The sequence below is a fragment of the Bombina bombina genome, chromosome 2 (genome assembly GCF_027579735.1).
Source record: "Bombina bombina isolate aBomBom1 chromosome 2, aBomBom1.pri, whole genome shotgun sequence".
Taxonomy (NCBI): Eukaryota; Metazoa; Chordata; class Amphibia; order Anura; family Bombinatoridae; genus Bombina; species Bombina bombina.
This window is the reverse complement of record NC_069500.1, coordinates 409,828,107-409,851,209: the sequence shown is the minus strand read 5'-3', so window position 1 is coordinate 409,851,209 and position 23,103 is coordinate 409,828,107. Positions and strand designations below refer to the sequence as shown.

The 23,103-nt window shown below is 38.3% G+C and overlaps 1 protein-coding gene across 1 annotated transcript in view; it reads right to left on the bottom strand.

The window, feature by feature from the left end:
- The window catches only part of ARVCF (ARVCF delta catenin family member), a 929,071-nt gene that overhangs the window by 523,919 nt on the left and 382,049 nt on the right, over positions 1 to 23,103 (bottom strand). The gene's annotated exons all lie outside the window — the stretch shown is intronic.

Sequence of the window (23,103 nt, the reverse complement as noted above, 5' to 3'; positions counted from 1 at the left end):
TGCATATCCCAGATTAAAGTTTCATACTAATAGGCTGCAGATTTTGATAAAGAGGTACTATGGCAAAATATTACAAAAAATATAAAACTATGAGGTATCAATGCAACTTACATCATTTATATATATGATGCAGTCTAGCTATGTAGTTCCCTATGTTACTATAAGAATGATTGTCGTGATTTACCTATGATATCAGATGTGTTTGTCTAGAAGTAACATATGTCTCAGCTTATGTTTGCCTCTCATTTCACTAATATGAGGTACCTATGTAACCTATATCATATATATGTTTGAGGAAGTTTAACTTGGTAGTTTGCTATGTTTACCATATGATTGTTTGTTATGATTTAATTATGATATCAGATGTGATTGTCTAGAAGTAACATATGTCTATGCTTATGTTTGTTTATTATCTTACTAATTACCTCAATAAAAAAACTTTGATTTAAAAAAAAAAAAAAAATGTAGCAACATTAAAATTATAATAGGAGTCAATGTTAAATCATTTGGAACACTTTGAACAGTGAAATCAATGATTGAAATAAAGCATGTCAGTGTCCCTTTAATAAACAATAGATTAATTAATCCTTACATTCTTTGGATTAGACAATATTGATATATAATTCACATATTCACTGTTGGAGTTACTTTATAGATATAAGCATACTCTAACAGCACCATGATTACATATTTGTACTAATCAATTTGGTTTGGTATTGTGATCAATATGTGTTGTGTCCTAAACAAGATTACTGTACATTGCACAAATGGCTCGATGTGCCACATGTCTTTGTTTATATTTGTCAACAGCTGTTATTCAAAATGTGGTTTGTGTGTATTCTTTTAAGAACATTGCTCAATGGGTATATTTAGATATGCAATAGCATCGTATGAGATGAGTTTGATGTCTAATATAGTCAGAAATTAAATGTTCAATACATCATTTTTTACAGAATCCCCTTGATTCAATAAAGCATTTTTTTTTATAATGACTGCTCTATTCTTCACATTTTAAAGTTGATTATTCGTATAAATCGATACAGATGTGATTTAGTGATATCCCAAATGTGTTCACTAATATATATCTATATCATTCATAGAGAGAGTTGGTGTGGGGAGCCCAGAGGAATCCAGCACCGACGCAGAGATGCCCTTGAGGTCTTCTGGTAAGTCCATTGACTCATTTATATGTCATTGAAGGTGTATTGTTAATCAATATTATGAACATGATTCTGATGAAGCATAATATTTTAAACAAACATATAATTTACTCCTCTGATTATATATTCATTTTATTTGAATATTGAAAGATTAATAATTAAAACTTTCTTAGTCTACACCATTGTTATTCAGAAGATGTATAGCATATGTTTGTTTACATGTTCATTTTTGACAACAATCATCAAGTGATACACACATGAGAAATCTTAAATGTTCAATGTACTATGCTTTTATGATTTAAAAATTAATACAAACAATAAATTGAAAATCTGAATAATTGAGAATAACAAATCTAATGTCATTTGTATGCTCCATCAAAATGATGTAAATCATAACTTTGGGTGTGTATATCTTTAATGCAACATTGATGTGTGTCTTTGAGCAACAGTAACATATGTTATAATATCTGATCTTAACATGTACACAACATGTTATGTTTTACAGAGATTGATTTAACATGTGGGACGGAGGAGGAAGAGACTCCCTTGAAGTCTGATGGTATGTGAAATATATCTAACATGTTTCCAACATGTTGCTTTATTGGAAATCATTTTATTGTAGACATTCAAAGTCTACAGCTTTTGCACTTTAAAAAGGAATATTATTTGTCTGTTCAAATACACTACTGCCCCCTTTATATATCAGGCATCATGAAGATATGCTTGGATTTGTTTAAATATTTGGATTTGAAATTCATGCCATCATGATGTCACATGCATATTCTAGGCCAAACCACAATAATAATTTTATAATTGTACAGACAGTCATTGCTATTCATCTGAGTGCCTATATGCATACCATATCCTCATGTCATCATTGTTTAGAAATTCAAACACACTTCTAAGTATATTGCAAACATAATCAAGTTGAAATGCGTTGATTTGATTTCATTATGTATGAGATGTTAATATATTTATTATATTTATTTCAGATGGATCCTTCGCTTCTGGTCATCATTGTTCCTCCCCTGCCCAGTCCCCTGGCCAGCCCCCTGCCCCGCCCCCTGCCCAGCCCCCTGCCCAGTCCCCTGCCCCTCCCGGCCCTTCCCATTTGTCCTGTTCTATACTTCCAAAAAAACGCCCCTTCGTCCCCCTTCGCCGCTCTCCCCGTCTTTTGGCCCGTACAGCTACCCCAGCTGCCCTGCCCCCAACTCACCACTCCCCAGCTGTACGGGCTACCCCAGAGCAGCAGCCCATCCCTCCCCAACCCAATCCCATCCCTCCACAACCCAATCACATCCCTCCCCCCTGTCTCAACCTTCATTGTCCTGGGTGTCGGATTGTCCTTCCCAGGCACAGCTGTAAGTATCATTCAAAATCAACATTATAAGATACTTAAAGGTACACTGAATGAAATATTTTCAATTGTGATTCAAATAGAGCATGCAATGTTAATCCAATTTATAATTTACTACTCTTATCAATTATTATTAATTCTCTTGCTATCTTTATTGAAACAAAGAAATGCCTCTATTTTTTTTTATTCCAATAAAATATGGACATCTTTCTTTATTGTTGGATGAATGTATCCATCAATCAGCAGGGACAACCAAAGTTGATAACCAAAAATGGCCTGCCCTATAAACTTACATTCTTGCATTTAAAATATAGCTAGAGAATTCTAACATTTAAAGAATACGAGTAAATTTTAGTTTTTTTTAATGTCATGCTCTATCTGAATCAGTAACTAAAATATTTAGGTTTACTGTCCCTTTAATTTGATATCACTACATATACCAATCACCACTATTTGGATCCAACAATGTATGTACAAATGTTCATACATTATCTCTTGTATAACCCAGTGGGAATGTAATTTCTTCTGGTTGCTATGTTTACACAGGTTGTCCTCAACGCCAAAATGTTTAAGGATAGGTGTGCCTACCACAGTATAACAAAAATCTTTAAATTGCTAATGTAAGTACAATGTAAATCCTTTAACAAGATTTTAGACACTCAAGCTGTAAAAGTGGATCATCAAAAACCAATTAAAGGGGACAACATGTTGGATTAAAATGTCCATTTAATGGTTTAGGTCTGTCTGAAGAACATATTTCATGTGTAAATAATCAATGTCAACAAATTAATTTAAAGAATGATTTGTCTTTATGATGACAATGTATCTTTGCTTTTTATTTTGTCTGTTGTGTAATTATCATTAATATTTGTTTTTTTCTTTATTTTAGGCTGTGACTCAACATGGCTCACGCTCGAAGGTCTAGCACGCATAGAGCAGGCCGTGTTGAGGAACGCAGCTGTCCTGAGAGGGATGGCCGACACCATGCAGGCCCAGCTACAGGTTCAGCATATGACTCTACGTCGGATGAGGCGGTGGAACTCAATGCTTGAATCTGTAGCTGGACAGGCAAAGGACGATGAAGGGGATGACCAGTAAGTGGGGGATCTGGAGATGCTCCAAGGGCGCTGATAAGAATCCTCCGTCCACATGTTGATGTTTGGTTTTATGGTTGCCATTTGGCCTTTTTTTCTGTTTATTGTTGTGCCTGTTGCACTCTTTTACCTTGTCAGATGTCTCCAATGGGGCTATGCTGGCCCTTGGCAACTCTCTTCATGAACTGTGATGCACTCTGTTACCTTGTCATATGTCTCCAATGGGGCTATGCTGGCCCTTGGCAACTCTCTTCATGGACTGTGATGCACTCTGTTACCTTGTCAGATGTCTCCAATGGGGCTATGCTGGCCCTTGGCAACTCTCTTCATGGACTGTGATGCACTCTGTTACCTTGCCATATGTCTCCAATGGGGCTATGCTGGCCCTTGGCAACTCTCTTCATGGACTGTGATGCACTCTGTTACCTTGTCAGATGTCTCCAATGGGGCTATGCTGGCCCTTGGCAACTCTCTTCATGGATTGTGATGCACTCTGTTACCTTGTCATATGGCTCCAATGGGGCTATGCTGGCCCTTGGCAACTCTCTTCATGGACTGTGATGCACTCTGTTACCTTGTCATATGGCTCCAATGGGGCTATGCTGGCCCTTGGCAACTCTCTTCATGGACTGTGATGCACTCTGTTACCTTGTCAGATGTCTCCAATGGGGCTATGCTGGCCCTTGGCAACTCTCTTCATGGACTGTGATGCACTCTGTTACCTTGTCAGATGTCTCCAATGGGGCTATGCTGGCCCTTGGCAACTCTCTTCATGGACTGTGATGCACTCTGTTACCTTGTCATATGGCTCCAATTTTCCTGATCTTTACCAGATTATTTATAAACGTTGTTGATGTTTTCTGACATACTAATAAAAGACATGTCATTGCACGATTCTTTGTCCTCCTTATTCATGTCATTGATTGAAATCTCTAGTTTATCTTGTTGATCCTTAAAGGGACCTACCAAAAATAATGGTGTTTCCTGAATCATATATGTAATACAATTGTAAATGACTTTAAGATTAACATCTCCAATGTAATTTTAATTTTTGTCTTTATATATTTTTCTAAAAGCTTTATCATTGCATGATTATGATTAGCATAGTAATTCTTTTATATATGTATATATAGATTGTTATATATGTATCTTTCAAATTTCACATCCATGTGTGTATTTATAAACTCTGCATGAATTGATGCACCTTTAACAAATGATCTGAGGATTGATCCAATGATATAATCCCTGTAAAGTGTTCATTTTATTGAAATAGTATTGTCTCTGTGTATCCTCTTTTTAAAAATAAAAATCATGTCCCTTTAAGTGATGGTGAGCACAATTGTTAATGAATGGATTTCCATTTCTAAAGCGTTTTTGTCCTTTTTACATGAACAAGGACATATAATCTTATTAATAAACAATCTTATTGTAATGTTGACAGCACATGTATTTCATTTTCAATTCTATCTTATTGTAAAAGTGTAACCAAATCAATCTCTGTGTGTAATGCGCATATTTTAGATGAGGAATATGTTTTTCCAAATATTGTTAAAAAATACTTCTCCTCCCATATATGGCTATAGGTAGGCTGACCATATTTCAACTTGAATAAATGACACGTTTGATCAATACATGTGTCATTATTGTTATTCCAAAACAATCTAAACATATCTTAAAACATCAATGGCATATGTATTTCTCATGTGTATCTTTTAAATGTTAAAGATATACACCATAGCTATAGTTAAAGGGACAGTCAAGTCCGAAAAGATGATTCATGATTTCGTGACATTCCTAGATAGCAATCTAGACACATACTAGTTACTAAAATATAAATACGTTTCTTAGTGATATGCCAAGCTGTCAACTGAGTCCTTGTATTAGCTGCGTTTTTTCAGCGATCTCGGATGTGCCATGTTGCTTAAGACGTCACCTGCCAGGCTGTCCAATGGTTCCTTGTATTGACTGACGTTTTTACGCGATCAAGGATGCACCTTTTATTGGATGGCGTTTTTACGCGATCAAGGATGCGCCTTTTTTTGGTTTGCGTTCTTACGTGATCAAGAATGTGCCTTTTATTGGATTGCGTTCTTACGTGATCAAGAATGTGCCTTTTATTGGATTGCGTTCTTACGTGATCAAGGAAGCGCCATGTTAATTAAGACGTCACATGCAAAGGTAAAAAAACGTCTGATTGTATTAGGTAGTCCCGCAATATTTGTTTGTGCACGTTAAACACGTTTGTGAATGAAGCCAAGTTTAAAAACATGTCGAATATGGATTGTTTGCATCATGTTACATTGTTGACCCATAGCTGATAAAGACCACCACATTCTCTTTTGCTGGATGTCTGGTTGAATAAACGAACGAAAGCAAAATGTTTTCATGCATAAGATATTTCGAGGCAAGTGCAAATCTCTATAGTCCATGTTGTTTAATATGTTTGTCAACAATATGTTCCTTTTTATGCAAAATGACTGTTGTGTTTAATGTTAAAGATATCTAATTCATAAATATGCGCTATTGTGTTAGAATAAAGTAATCAATAAGCATTTATCTTTATCATATGCTAAATATATGATGCCGACTTCTTCTAAATGTAATATCGTCGTATATTTTATTAAAGGTTCATTAGACACTCACATTATAAATCAAAATATTTTATTTTGTCTCTAGTTAGATAGTCCATTGTTTAACAAATACACGTCTCATTTTGCTTCTGTTCAAATAAAATGTAAGTAATTTTCAGACTCCTCGCCAAGCCTCTAAGTTTCATGTGAGTACCATCTCCAGCTTTCTCCTGTTTGTGTAAAGGGTCTTTTCATATGTTAATAATGGGGTATTGTCTTGTTTTACGTTTGTAATGGGGGTTCATCTATATTTTCAATAGAGCTAACCCGATTTTCTTTGAAAGTGTTTAAAGCTTTGTAATATTGCTATCAGTATATGTTAATCTTGTTGTTTCTAGTAGTGTCTATTACATACAGTTCTGTTAAAAATATAGTATACTGTCCCTTTAATGCAAATGTTTATTTTTGTATCATGTATGAGTTCCACATTGGTTAATCTCCAAATATATTATTGTTAGCATATTTTCACCCCCCACTCCTAAAAGGACTTTAAACCATATTCATTGTTAAAACAAATGTCTTTATACAAATAAATTAACACAATAATGTCTCTTTAAGAAAATAGACTTTATTTAACACGTCAATATAAATCTGTTTTCAATATTTATTGTTTGAACAAGTACATGTAGATATACCAACAATCTGCAAATATATGTTAGCATATGTAATTTTGTTAAAGGGAGAGTTTAGAAAACAAATCATGTTTTGCATTATTATAAAAGTCAGTTTTGTAATATCAATGATATCAAAGGTTTCTCACCAATTAATCATTTGTCTGTGTTTATTTTAATTTGCTAGCTAAACCTATGAGGTTCGTGGGCTCATTTCTTAGAGCTTGAAGAGTGCATGTAATCATTATGCAATTTGACCACTAGAGGGCATTTGGATAGCATTTGTATATCTAAAACCTGGTGCTCATACAGCATATTTACCATGTATTGATCATTGATGTCTAAAATGTTGTTATGTCAGAACAACAAATAAGTGGTCATTTTTCATAGGCATAGATACAAGGGTAAGCACATAAGTCACATGTATTTCTCCATGTTTTGTTGTTTCCAACTTGATAATGCGTAATACAGTGTTTTCTTTGTAATCAATAATTTTCTGACTGTCCCTTTAAGCTGTGTTATTGGCATTCAAACAGTAATATGCCATCATGGATAATTGTAATGGTAATTTTGTTAGCGATTTGGGAAACAGTTTGGACATCACATCACAGAAACCAATCAATATCATGAACAAGGATAGGTATGTGATGTGGTTTTCACACACTTATAACCCACACTCTGCAAACAATCTGCCTCCATGGACCCGGTCCCATAGAAGTAGATTATATACAGAGTGTGGTCCACAAGTGTATGAAAACCACATCATTACATACCTATCCATTACACATTAAATAAAAATAACATTAAACATGAAAACAAATACTTACTTCCTCTTCCTTCCCCTCTTCCCACGGGGCTGAGGCTCTGGGAGGGTCAACTGCCGACTCCGACGAGTTCTCATTGGATATGTTGTGGGAAGAGTGGAAGGAAGAGTACTGGGACGACCAAGGTGAGGAGGAGGAGATGGCCCGGCAGGAGGAGATGGCCCGGCAGGAGGAGATGGCCCGGCAGGAGAAGATGGCCCGGCAGGAGAAGATGGCCCGGCAGGAGAAGATGGCCCGGCAGCAGGAGGCCCAGAAGCAGGAGGCCCAGCAGCAGGAGGCCCAGCAGCAGGAGGCCCAGCAGCAGGAGGGGGACCAGGAGGCAGACCAGCAGGAGGCAGACCAGCATGCGCCTCCCGGAAGAAATTAAACATCTCTTGTTGGAGATTAAAGGTTCTGTTTTGGCCTTCTTCTATTCGATGTTTATTATTTGGTTTTGGCCTTCAATGATTTTGTTTTGTCCTTCAAGAATTCTAGTTCTGCCTTCTTTATTTTGTATCCGGGAGTTACGCATCTGGTCAATGTAGTCTAGTAGAACCTGCACCTCCGCTATTTCCTCTTGTTGTGCTTGGCGGGGTGCCCGTGCACGGCGGGGTGCCCGTGCATGGCGGGGTGCGGGTCCTTGAGGGGCCTATGGTTCCGCGGCCTCTTCCTCTGGTTCCGGGGCCTCTTCCTCTGCTTCCGTGGCCTCTTCGTCACGGGGGGCCTCTTCCCTTCGAGGTGGAGATTCATCCCCACCACTCTCATCCCGGGGAAAAGGAGGAGCCTGTATTTGCTGTGCTGCCTCCTCCCTAGACTCTGTATATTTGAAAAAGAAAGAAATGTATATATTAGCATATTTCCAAATAAAGCTTTAAATGACTTAGCTTACGATACAATTACAAATGCAGCCTCATTAATCCACTTTGAAATCTAACAATCAATACGATTTCCGCATTTTCTAAACCGTGTTTATGATATCTCTGGTCAATCTGAATGTTTTAGCATTTGTTTTCAGTCTGTTTAAATGCACACCTAACCTATAGCCTAGATACTGATGTAACCGCAAAGTAATTGTGAATGCGTGTAAACAACGTTATAGCATTAATCTGATCCTTAAAGGGACATGAAACCCAATGTTTTATCTTTCATGATTTAGAAGCATACAATTATAATCAACTTTCTAATGTACTTTTCTTATCTAATTAACTTCATTCTCTGGATATTCTTTGCTGAAAAGCATATCTAAATATGCTTAGAAGATGCTGATTGGTAGCTGAATATAGCTGCCTCCTGTGATTGGTTCACCGTGTGCATGGCTATTTCTTCATTAAAGTATATCTAAAGAATGAATCAAATTAGGTAATATAAGTAAATTTGAATGTTTTGTCAAACTGTATTCTCTACCTCAATCATGAAAGTAAAGGTTTGCGTATAGTGTCCCTTGAAATACATTCGTATGTGAATTTATTCTTAAATGAGCTTACCGTCAGATGAGAATGGCAGGTTCCCGGTATCAATTCCTCCGATACCGACTACATCCACCTCGGAGATGCTGGGACGCAACATTTCCTCCCATCGGCAGTAATCGATTTCCAGTGCAGGGCCGCCACCGGTTCCTGCGGCATGTCGGGCCTCCAGGCTTAACTTTTTCTTAAGATCCATCTTGCAGTCCCAGTATCGATGTTTAATAGAATCCATATCTCTGTTCCGGCCACCCACTGCATTGACTGCATTCCTTATCTCATGCCAGAGCTTCCTCTTCTCAGTCGGGGTGGTCTTCTGATGCTGCAGCCTCCTATACCTGGCCATATAGGCTTCTACGAGGGCCTCCTTCTCCTCCATCGAAAACCTTGCTTCCCTAGTCGCCTTGGCCTTCCCCTGTGACGATGCCCTCTGTTTCCCGGACTGTGAAGCCCTACTCTGTCCGCCACTGGGCCCAGCCACTTGTTCATCTTGAACCAAGTGGCTGGGTCCACCCACCGCTTCCACCCCCGCTTCCTGCCCCCCTTCCTGCCCTGTTCCTCTCCCCCTCCCTCTCCTCCCCCCTCTACCTCTCCCCTGCCTGCCCTCCATCTCTTCCCTAAACTAAACCACAACTAAGCAAATAAAAAGTGAGTGTGATCAAATGAAAGGGGGTCAAAATAAAGAACTAAAAAGACCAAAAAAAGTGCTGAAAGTGTGAAAGGGATATAAATAAAAGAGGGTAACGAGTATTTAAATGAACAAAATGAAGAAGAAGACTAAAAGGAGGATATGTAAACTAAATGTAACTAGGGGATGGGTATGGGATAAGAGTAAATGGGATGAAAGGGAATGGGACTACAGGGAATGGGGTATGGAGTGTAGTATGAGAGGGTATGGGGTATGGAGTGTATGTAGTGTTATTGATAAGTGTATGTATGTATTGAATGTGTTTGCGTGTAAATGTGTTAAGTGCACAGAAAAAGCACTCGCTTGCTAACTCACACTACTACTAATTCTCACTAACTCACACTACTACTAATTCTCACTAACTCACACTACCACTAACTGTCACTAACTCCCACTACCACTAACTCTCACTAACTCCCACTACCACTAACTCACGCTCCCACTAACTGACTCTATCACACTACCACTAACTCTCACTAACTCCCACTACCACTAACTCACTCACGCTCCCACTAACTGACTCTCTCCCACTACCACTAACTCCCACTCACTCACGATAACACTAACAACTGACTCTATCACACTAACACTAACTCACTCACAATAATGCACAAACTCTCTAATCTTAAACCTCCAATCTCCAAAGACCCACCAGCAACACAGTCAAAGAAGTCATGCTTGTGTGGTGCTTATATACCCTGTGTAAATGTTTAATGATGTACCGATTTGCGTTGTAAATTGTGTTCAGGTGTGCTTTATTAGCAATTAGTATTTGTGCAATGTGTATTAGGTGTGTGAATTTGCACATGCTCATTTTGAGTTAGTATTTGTGGAATGTGTAGAATGCGATGATGTCATAGTGCTCGTTTTCTATAACATTGACCAATAGTATTATGTTTAAATGTGAATTTGCGATGGTGTGGTATTAGTGAAGTGTTGTATATGTATGTTTGTCCTAATATATAGTGATATTGAATGCGATTATTTTGCTATTTTTTATTTTTTTATTTTCCTTGTTGTTATTTTGCATATTTCCGCATCTTAAAGTATATGTCCCTGTATTTTATTTTATTAAAATTCCCCCCACTTGTGAATGTGTAATGCTTATGTGCTTTGTTTAGTGATTGTTGTTGTGACATTTGCGGCGTGTTATTGTTGTGCATGATGTGGTATGCGTCATATGACCGAGCTGTGCGTATTTCTCGCGAGATCGAGTGTTAGGTGAAAAAAGCGTGTGTTTGTTTTTCCATTGATCTCTATGGGAGACTGTCAAACGCGGACATGATTCCGCGTGTGCAATACACGCGTTAGGAGTATCGTTAGAAGGTTTTGTTTGAACTCTAAATACCGGAGTCAAACAATGCCATGCGTTAGACATAAACCACGCGTAGCGTTAGCACCCCATCTACCGCCAAACTCCAAATCTAGCCGATAGAAAGTTATGAGGCTCTCTGGGATACAGAATTTCACAGGGGAGAGAGAAGTTAACAAAAGAACACTTGGGAGTTATATAAAGGGGCCTATTTAACAAATGTCTGTCGGACCTGATCCAACAGTGCGGATCAGGTCCGACAGACATCACTTAATGCAGAGAGCAATACGCCGCCCCCTGTAGACTAGCAGGGGGATGTCAATCAACCCGATCGTACTCGATCGGGTTGATTTCCGGCGATTCCTGTCTGCCTCATCAGAGCAGGCAGATAGGGTTATTTAGACCGCTGCTCTATAACTTGTGTTTCTGGCGAGTCTGAAGACTCGCCAGAAACACAGGCCTTCAAGCTCCGTTCGGAGCATGATAGATAGGCCCCAAAGTCTCAGTTTACAGAAAACACAAATTAAACTGAAATGTTTTCACTACATCTTAACTTGCTTTTGTCTCTAGTTTAGCATATATATCACTTTTATGTCATTTAAATAAGTGTATTGTGATTTTTGAGTAAACTTAACCTGCATACAGCTGGCGAGATAATTCAGTGAGACCAGCTTGTGTACAATGCTTACAGCATTTCACAAAAATTGTGAGAGAGCTTCAAACATACCTTGGGAACTCCCCTACACAGCCAAGGGAACTACCCTGTCCCTCCCACTTTCTGAAGCTGTGAGTTTTATTTTTACAATAGAAAGAATACAAAGTGCAATGTAAGTTGTAAAAGATACACAGAAATATATATATAAAAAAGTGCGATCCTAATTTTTTAAAGTAACACAGAGACTTTCAAAACATAATCAGAGGTTGTAAAATCGCTGCTGGATCTTAATTTAAATGTATTCAAATATAAAAGAGAAAGTGCAAAGCTTAAATGTAATATGAAATACAAAGCACAAAGTGTAACAAAACTCTGATATCATGCAGTGCTATATTGTGCTGGGCTTGTCTCCCCTTTACATACAGAAATTCAGAGAACACCCATTAGACAAGTATAGCAAAATTTGCCTATTTAGAATCTCGCAGTCCTGGAGTGTTACATGTTTTTTTCTTCTTCTTAGCATTCAGTTATTTCAGCCCCTATAAAGATTGTGCTACAATTTCTCTCCAAGCAGGAGACTCTTTTATCATTGGGTCCACAATCACTCTACTACTATATTTTAAAGGGACAGGCTACTTGATTTGTTGTTATTGTTTAAAAAAATGGATAACGCCTTTACTACCCATTCCCCAGAATTGCACAACCAATACTTTATAACCTTTAAACCTCTAAATGTTTGACAGTTTCTTTTTTTTTTTTTTTTTAGTTTTATAATTTTTTATTTAGGTTTGTAGCAAGGCATACAAAGATCTTGAAACACTAAAACATAATAATATTGAGATACAGTTATGAAACAAAATTTCAGGTATAAAATATATGTTCCGGAAAGAAAAATCTAAAAAGAGCATACATGAAATAATGCCTAACGATAGTTAAACCTCCAAAATGACACAGGAGGCCACTTTTGGACCTCATCTATAGATATTCAAAGTTTAGGAGGTTATTACCGTATAGGGAGACCACTTTTGGGTCTCAATGGCAAACCCCCTTTTTTTTTCTTTTATGTGTTTAACAAGAGCTGTAGTATCAAGCTTAACTGTTTTTTGAAGCTAAAGCATGCACCTCTGCTATTAGTAAAACTAAAGTTGCTCATACCTACTGGGCATATCAGTATATTGGTCTTTATATGGGGCAACAATTATAGTAAGAGATGAACATACCATGAAGGGTAACCTAACTATTATAATAAATGTGATTACCAAATAGTGGTTTTATAAAGGCTTGAAGGCCATCCAGTCAAGGGCTGCATATAAGATATAATGTTAGGCACACAAACAATGCAAGAAGTAATATAATTAACCAGACATAAATTGAGGGTGTATATATGGCAACCATGCAGAGGTAGCGTAATTGAAGTGGGTCATGCACAGGTAAAGAAGTGTAGAAATTAAAGTATTTTAGTAGCGCTTCGTGGATGATCTATAATCAGCTTATGAGATACTTGTATATTTGATGGTATTAGATGTGTGGTACAAATTGATAGGTTTGAACGCCTATTATTAAATAAAAACTATAAACTTAACAGTGGATAAAAGTACTATGTAAACCTGAACCCCACTATGAGGATCCTGACCAACATTAGACCACAAGTTCCCATGCCACAGGTCAGTATTCTAATATTCCAACAGTATGTCCACCATCCCGGCCGCAGATGGCAAAGCAACCCCCACCTCTGTAAAATGCTGTTACTTAAAGACACCACTGAGAATATAAAGTACACTAGCCAACATCTACTTTCATCATGTTAATAGTAAGATATGTCAATATGTTCAAGTTCTCATTACAGATAATAAGATATGTCAATATGGTCAGGTTCTCATAACAGAAATAACTTGGAAAATAACTAGGCAAGGAGATGTCCATAATAATAAACAATGGCCCAACAAAGCTTCATTATACATATTAAAAGGTAAGCTCAACATTATATGACATACAGACTTAACAGAGAGAGCGCCTCTGGTATAGCGTAGGTACTTGGAAAGTCTGGAGAGCCATATGTAAAGTTCCTTATGTTGGGTTTAGCCAACTCCAGTACGATTGCAGTCGTTACATCTCATGTATACCCAGCCATGTAACAGCAAGGGTATCTGTGTCTCTGTGAAAGTTCTCCAGTGATACCATGACCGGATAGAAGTGAACTTTAAGGGGGAATGAGTGTAGGGGACCGGAAACTTTTTTACACCCTCTGCCCAGTAATTCTCATACCAAGTCGTGGGTAAGAGGCAATATTGGACCCACCGAGAAGAGATTCCCAGAAGAGTCATCTCTGAACCCGGATCTGAGAGTGAAGCGCTTTGGTCCCTCATCTGAGGGTAAGTAGAGAAAGGTCTGATCCGCTAATCTTGGGTAGAGAGGTCTCCGTACAGGCACTCTGCAGCAGCTGTTATCACCAAACGTTCCTCTCTAAGCCGATCAATCTTGTAATTCACAGAATCTCCAGCCGACTTCATAGAGAGATCAACAGTGTGCAGTAGATGCTGGGGCCCCTTAACATCTCCGCTGCTGTTACTTTTTTCAGCCTAACTTGGAACAGTCTCTGTTGGGGATACATTTTTATTTACAGAGCCAAAGGCTGCACTCAGAACTTCAGTAAATGCCAGTTGATAGGTGTGTAGGAGTCTTCCCAATTCATGCAGAATCTGGTGCGTGCTTTCCATGGCAAATATAAGCGTTAACCAGTAGCGGGCGAGTAAGGTAAAACGTGGTGCTAGATAGTGATATCTTAAGTCATGCGAGTGAGTATAGGCTTAATTGCAGTGACTGATGAGATAGCACTGCTACTAACGACAGGTCTACAGGAGGTACCTGCCGGGGGGTCTAATTAAAGGCCACAGTCCTTAATATGAATTGAGAGTCCTGATGATTTGTGCAATCTTGCAGTCACGAGGGTGGGAAGATGGCCGCCGCTTGTGCAGTATCGGGATAGGCCTCCGATCCTAACTTTAGATTGTAGCACCTGTAGTTAAATTTAGACTTTACCAGTTGCCAGGTGGAAGTCCGGGATATATTCAAGCAATATCCCAAGGTTTGGCTCTGTTATATGCATCATGTAAGGTTGTTTATAATATAGTCAGGACCAGAGCAACAGGATTATGCGGCCGTTCTCTTGTGCTGCAGACTCCGCCCCCCCCATGTTTGACAGTTTCTAAACCCCTGCAGCCTGTCTCTTATTTCAGTGCATTTTATCAGCTTTTTACAGTCAGACAGTGCTAGTTCATGTGTGCCATATACATAATATTGTGCTCACTCCTGTGGAGTTATTTATGAAGCAGTAATAATGAGCTAAAATGCAAATTTGTAAATAGCACTGAGATAAAGGGGCAGTCTGCAATGGCTTAGATACACAGTAATTACAGAGGTAAAAAGTATCGCCTAGATTTAGAGTTTGGCGTTAGCTGTCAAAACCAGCATTAAGGGCTCCTAACGCTGGTTTTTACCGCCCGCTGGTATTTAGAGTCAGTCAGGAAAGGGTCTAATGCTCACTTTGCAGCCGCGACTTTTCCATACCGCAGATCCCCCTACGCCATTTGCGTATCCTTTCTTTTCAATGGGATCTTCCTAACGCCGGTATTTAGAGTCGTGGCTGAAGTGAGCGTTAGAAACGACAAGACTCCAGCCGCAGCAAAAAGCCAGGAGTTAAGAGCTTTTTGGGCTAACGCCGGTTCATAAAGCTCTTAACTACTGTGCTCTAAAGTACACTAACACCTATAAACTACCTATGCACCCCTAAACCGAGGCCCCCCCCCACATCGCCGCCACTCTATTAATTTTTTTAACCCCTAATCTGCCGACCGCACACCGCCGCAACCTACATTATCCCTATGTACCCCTAATCTGCTGCCCCTAACACCGCCGACCCCTATATTATATTTATTAACCCCTAATCTGCCGCCCCCAAAGTCACCTCTACCTACCTACAATTATTAACCCCTAATCTGCCGACCGGACCTCACCGCTACTATAATAAATGTATTAACCCCTAATCCGCCTCACTGCCGCCTCAATAACCCTATAATAAATAGTAGTAACCCCTAATCTGCCCTCCCTAACATCACCGACACCTAACTTCAAGTATTAACCCCTAATCTGCCGACCGCTACTCTATTAAATTTATTAACCCCTAAAGCTAAGTCTAACCCTAACACTAACACCCCCCTAAGTTAAATAAGTTTTATCTAACGAAATAAATTAACTCTTATTAAATAAATTATTCCTATTTAAAGCTAAATACTTACCTGTAAAATAAACCCTAATATAGCTACAATATAAATTATAATTATATTGCAGCTATTTTAGGATTAATATTTATTTTACAGGCAACTTTGTATTTATTTTAACCAGGTACAATAGCTATTAAATAGTTAATAACTATTTAATAGCTACTTAGTTAAAATAATTAGAAAATTACCTGTAAAATAAATCCTAACCTAAGTTACAATTAAACCTAACACTACACTATCAATAAATTAATTAAATACAATACCTACAAATAAATACAATTAAATAAACTAACTAAAGTACAAAAAATAAAAAGAACTAAGTTACAAAAAATAAAAAAATATTTACAAACATTAGAAAAATATTACAATCAGCCAATCAGATTGAGCTTGCATTCTATTGGCTGTTCCGATCAGCCAATAGAATGCAAGCTCAATCTGATTGGCTGATTGGATCAGCCAATCGGATTGAACTTGAATCTGATTGGCTGATTCCATCAGCCAATCAGAATTTTCCTACCTTAATTCCGATTGGCTGATAGAATCCTATCAGCCAATCGGAATTCGAGGGACGTCATCTTGGATGACATCCCTTAAAGGAACCTTCATTCGTCGTCTAGTCGTCGGAAGAAGAGGATGGATCCGCGCCGGAGGTCTTGAAGATGGAGCCGCTCGTCATCGGATGGAAGAACATAGAAGATGCCGCTTGGATGAAGATGTTTGCCGGTCCGGATCTCCTCTTCTGCCCGGATAGGATGAAGACTTCTGCCCGAAGATGGACTTCTTCAGCCGCCGCTTGGATCAAGACTTCAGCCGGAGGATGGACGTCTTCAGCCCCCCGCTTGGGCTTGGATCAAGACATTGGAGCCTGGACCGATCGCTGATACCCGGTGTGGTGAAGATAAGGTAGGAAGATCTTCAGGGGCTTAGTTTTAGCTTTATTTAAGGGGGGTTTGGGTTGGATTAGGGGTATGTGGGTGGTGGGTTGTAATGTTGGGGGGGTATTGTATGTTTTTTTTTCCAGGCAAAAGAGTTGAATTATTTGGGGCATGCCCCACAAAAGGCCTTTTTAAGGGCTAGTAAAGTAAAAGAGCTTTTCTATTTTAATTTTAGAATAGGGTAGGGCATTTTTTTATTTTGGGGGGCTTTGTTATTTTATTAGGGGGCTTAGAGTAGGTGTAATTAGTTTAAAATTGTTGTAATATTTTTCTGTTTGTAAATATTTTTTTATTTTTTGTAACTTAGTTCTTTTTTATTTTTTGTACTTTAGTTAGTTTATTTAATTGTATTTATTTGTAGGTATTGTATTTAATTAATTTATTGATAGTGTAGTGTTAGGTTTAATTGTAACTTAGGTTAGGATTTATTTTACAGGTAATTTTGTAATTATTTTAACTAGGTAGCTATTAAATAGTTCTTAACTATTTAATAGCTATTGTACCTGGTTAAAATAAATACAAAGTTGCCTGTAAAATAAATATTAATCCTAAAATAGCTACAATATAATTATAATTTATATTGTAGCTATATTAGGATTTATTTTACAGGTAAGTATTTAGCTTTAAATAGGAATAATTTATTTAATAAGAGTTAATTTATTTCGTTAGAATAAAATTATATTTAACTTAGGGGCGTGTTAGGGTTAGGGTTAGCTTTAGGGGTTAATACATTTATTAGAGTAGCGGTGAGGTCCAGGTCGGCAGATTAGGGGTTAATACTTGAAGTTAGTTGTCGGTGATGTTAGGGAGGGCAGATTAGGGGTTAATACTATTTATTATAGGGTTATTGAGGCGGGATTGAGGCGGATTAGGGGTTAATAACTTTATTATAGTAGCGGCGAGGTCCGGTCGGCAGATTAGGGGTTAATAAGTGTAGGTAGGTAGCGGCGACGTTGAGGGGGGCAGATTAGGGGTTAATAAATATAATATAGGGGTCGGCGGTGTTAGGGGCAGCAGATTAGAGGTACATAGGGATAACGTAGGTGGCGGCGGTGTACGGAGCGGCAGATTAGGGGTTAATAATAATATGCAGGGGTCAGCGATAGCGGGGGCGGCAGATTAGGCGTTAATAAGTATAAGGTTAGGGGTGTTTAGACTTGGGGTACATGTTAGGGTGTTAGGTGCAGACATAGGAAGTGTTTCCCCATAGGAAACAATGGCGCTGCGTTAGGAGCTGAACGCTGCTTTTTTGCAGGTGTTAGGTTTTTTTTCAGCTCAAACTGCCCCATTATTTCCTATGGGGGAATCGTGCACAAGCACGCTTTTGAAGCTGGCCGCGTCCGTAAGCACCGCTGGTATTTAGAGTTGCAGTGGCAGTAAATATGCTATACGCTCCCTTTTTGGAGCCTAACGCAGCCATTCTGTGAACTCTAAATAGCAGCGGTATTTAAAAGCCAGCGTTAGCTACGCGGTCGTTACCGACAAAACTCTAAATCTAGCCGTATATTAATATAACAGGGTTAAATATGCAAAACTGGGGAATGGGTAAAAAAAAGTAGACTGTCCCTTTAAGCTATGTTTTGTATATTCTGTAAAATTAATCAGCTCTTCTTCATAACAGACTCTAAAGTGAGTCCTTTCTATACACACACACACATATTGTTTTTTTGTGTGTGTGAAAAAAACGAATTTTCTAGTATTCTAGTATTGACAAATATGTTTATTTACACTATATAATGTATGTATTAGTATAGTGTAAAGTATAACACAAGCTCTGTGACTACTGAAAGATAAATATTGTAACCTCTTAAGAATAATACGCATAGAAGGAAAATCAACAATTTTTTATGACACTTAAAAAACGAAGATGTTTTTTTACGAATTATTTGCTTTAAAGGGACAGTCTACACCAGAATTGTTATTGTTTTAAAAGATAGATAATCCCTTGTTTACCCATTCCCTAGTTTTGCATAACCAACACAGTTATATTTATATATTTTTTACCTCTGTGATTATCTTGTATCTAAGCCTCTGCAGACTGCCCCTTTATTTTAGTTCTTTTGACAGACTTGCAGTTTAGCCAATCAGTGATGGCTCCCAGGTAACTTCACGTGCACGAGCACAGTGTTATCTATATGAAAAACATGAACTAACACCCTCTAGTGGTGAAAACACGGGTAAAAATCCATTCTTAAGAGGTGGCCTTCAAGGTCTAAGAAATTAGCATATGAACCTCCTAGGTTAAGCTTTAAACTAAGAATACCAAGAGAACAAAGAAAAATTGGTGATAAAAGTAAATTGGAATTTTTTTTAAAAGTACATGCACTATCTGAATCATTAAAGTTTTTTTTTGGACTAGACTGTCCCTTTAAGTGTACCTGCGAGTATTGGCTGAAAAATCTGAGTCACTGAAAAATGTCAGTACTGGCTGAAAATCTGTCTGTCTATCCTTCCACTTGCATAATTAGATATGATAAATATGAAATTACTAAAGTACTAAGATACCAAATTAGTACTTTCTTCCTATAAACAGCCTATGCTAGTCTAGCAATGTATATGGTTTATAAGTAGCTATATTATACATGGGTAAAGTAACACATTACATAAAATAAAACTTATTCCTATACATTATGTTGATTAAATATCTGATATAGGGGAATGGGGAAAGTTTAAATTTTGACATAAAATCTTTATGATATTTATGAAGCAGTGGTAACCACACGTCATGATTTTTTATTTCCCACTTGTGTATGCTTTCAGCCTTTCAGGGACTTTACATTTTCCAAAATAATTGTGTTTATAAAAAAAAAAAATGTAAACGTCAAACCGTGCATGCAGATTAGAGTGCACAAGAAAAAAAAGTGGCTAACGTGTTAAATATATTTCATCCAAACAATTCCTGTCGCGCTAGTATTTCTGCTTTTGATACAAGAAGGATGCCTAAGAAGAATCTCCTGGGGTGAAGATGATTAAGATACTCCAGAGGTGCAATCAGTGTAATGCTAACAGCTCCGCGTGTTTTATTTGAGGAAAAAAGATGGAGGTTTCTGTGAGTGCATTTATATCCATCTCTGTAGGTCACTTAAGTTGTACAAATATTTTTCTTCAGATATGGTTTTACAGAGGACATGTTCAGATCTCAGAGGAAATATATCACAAAGATGAGGTGAAGAAAAATTGTCATCACATCTTTGTAGTGGGGGAAAAAATTGTGTCAACCTTACCAATGGATAAAACATGCACTGAGTATTCAGTCAAGCCAGATCATTGCTATCATTTTTACAGCTTTTTTTTCAGTCAGTAACATTACAGATTGCTGCATACAACTGTGAAAATAGTAGTAGCAAATTAATAACATGGAATATTAAATGTGTTATACGTCTCCTCAGATCCTGTCTCCAACTGAGGGACTAATGCAGCAGCAATTGTAGAACTGGAATGACATAAGTTATGAAGCACTTTTAAATAATGATAGTAGAAAGAAAATACAGCACTTCTATTAGCTAAATATAAACAAAATACTTTTACAATATTAGGATATGGATACTCAGGCTCTCAAGCAACACGATTAGATGAGACACTGGGGCCTATTTATCAAAGGTCTTGCGGACCTGATCCGACAGTGCGGATCAGGTCCGCAAGACCTCGCTGAATGCGGAGAGCAATACGCTCTCCGCCTTTAACATTGCACCAGCAGCTCACAAGAGCTGCTGGTGCAACTCCGCCCCCTGCTGACTCGCGGCCAATTGGCCGCCAGTAAGGAGGTGTCAATCATTTCCAGCGATTCCTGTGCGCCTCATCAGAGCAGGCGGACAGGGTTATCGAGCAGTGGTCTTTAGGGCTAGATTTATCAAAGCTGAGATGTACAGGGGCACGTATATGTGCCCATGTACGCCTCAGATCGCCTGTGGTGGGGCAAAATTACCCGCAGGTTATCAACATTGCACACGAGCGCAATTTTGCGCTCGCGTGCAATCCTGCCCCCTGCCCGCGCACAGCCAATCATGCGCGGGCAGGAGCTGTCAATCTCCTCGTTCGGACTCAACCACGGAGATTGAATTTCACCACCTTAGAGGTGGCGAAGAGGTTAAGGAAGTGGCGGTCTGGTGACCGCTGCTTGATAAATTACGGCGAGCAAGTTCTTGTGAGAACTTGCAGCCATAGGGCTTTGGTAAATCGAGCCCATATTGGACCGCTGCTTCATAACTGGTGTTTCTGGCGAGTCTGAAGACTCGCCAGAAACACGGCCCTTCAAGCTCCGTTCGGAGCTTGATAAATGGGCCCCACTATCTAAACTCTCTTCTCAACATCACACCACTTTACACTGCAAAATTGTTGTTAAATATCAAAGTGGACAGATCTCCTAATTTGTAGTAACTAGACCTGCGATATAAATAATAGGTGCATATTTAATTAATCAATTCATTACATAATATTAGTACATTATGGAGCATGGTTAAAAGGATAACCTTTAATTACTCATATAAAATGTACAACTTAAAAAATTCCAGTTTACTTCTTTTATCAAATTTATCTTCCTCTGTTGGCGTAATTAAAGCTCACTGGGCAGCAGGGCAAAGGCTTGGCGGCCCCCCATTACAATACACACTTTCTGTCTGTTTGCAATCACTGAGCCAACAACTTTAGCTAAACCATATTTATAAAATAGCATCTTCTGCATTTATCTAAACAATACACTTTTATTATATAATGATGAGAAGACATCAGGTAAAGCAAAACACAAACTATTAAACTCACTGATGCAATGAACAGCTGTGTAAGGTGTGGGCACAAAATGATAAGGAATGTCAGGTATAGGCAGAAGGCATTGTGAGATGCTTTAGATGGTTACAGTATATGGGCACTAGTCTATTGCCCTTTTGGTTCTTTTAGATCATATGTTTCTAAATTGTAAGAGACTTGGCTCAGTCTTCACTCTGTTGGGTTATAAAATAGAAACACAAGTGAACAATCCAGAAAAGCTGAATGGTTTAAACTAACAACGAGTGATGGGCAAGCTAGGAAGCCAAATGATCTCTGTATCCAACGCTTAGCTGGACTCTATTCAATTCTAACCATGTTTAATGCCTTGCAAGACTGGCACACAATAATCTAAGCTCAAGAAAAACAACAAATCTGTCTAGAAGGAATAGGGCCAGCTCTTGGCAGCAAATATTAGTTGTGTTATGTGGTGTTGGCACAGAGTAGCTACTAGTACTTCCCATTTCTTTAAAAAAAATCTTACATCAGCTGTCTCCACCTGCCACTGGCTCCATGGAAATTTTAGATGGTCATTGAATGGTTCACTTTGTGAAAATAAAATGCAATAAATAAAATGCAATAATAAATGTCTGACAAAGTACATTAAACATAAAGAACAATAGCAGATCCACAATAAAAAATACATTTTCTAAAAAAAAAAGCTTCCATATAGAGAAATGTTCTTATATACATGAGTGCCATGTTTGTAGATATGAATTTGCGCTCTCGTTTTCAGCAAGTGCGGATGAGCAGATTATAATATTATTATTATTACAGATGATGTACAACACTAGCAAAGTATGTTTTATGCAGTATAGTACTTGATATTGTCCTTAAACTTTATTGTTTAATATCCCTTTAATGGGCATTGCATCATTTAAACATATTGAAAATCGTTTTGCCTGGTAAACACTAAAAAAGGTTAAAAACTGTTTAATACAACAGTTTCAGCTGTGTGGTTCCTCTGATAGTATCAGTTGGCTAATAAAGACTACACCCACAGCTCTATTGGTGGAGACAAAAACCCCTGAAAGACTGACAAGAAAACACTGGTTATTCAGGACTGGAACATGCACCTCAAAAAAACAAATAATTTTAGATTCATCTTCAATGTCCCTTTGTAATTCCACAATATTTGTAACCCTGAGATTATGTAAAATTCTAGAATTCCAAGGGGTAGATTAATTAAGCGGCGGAGGCTGCTTTCTACCCGCGATGTTTCCTGCTCGCCGGAAACATAAGTTAAGAACCAGCGGTCATAAGACCGCTGCTCCTTAACTGGTCTGCAATCGGGATGATTGACACCCTGCTAGCGGCCGATTGGCCGCGAATGTGCAGGGGATGGCATTGCACA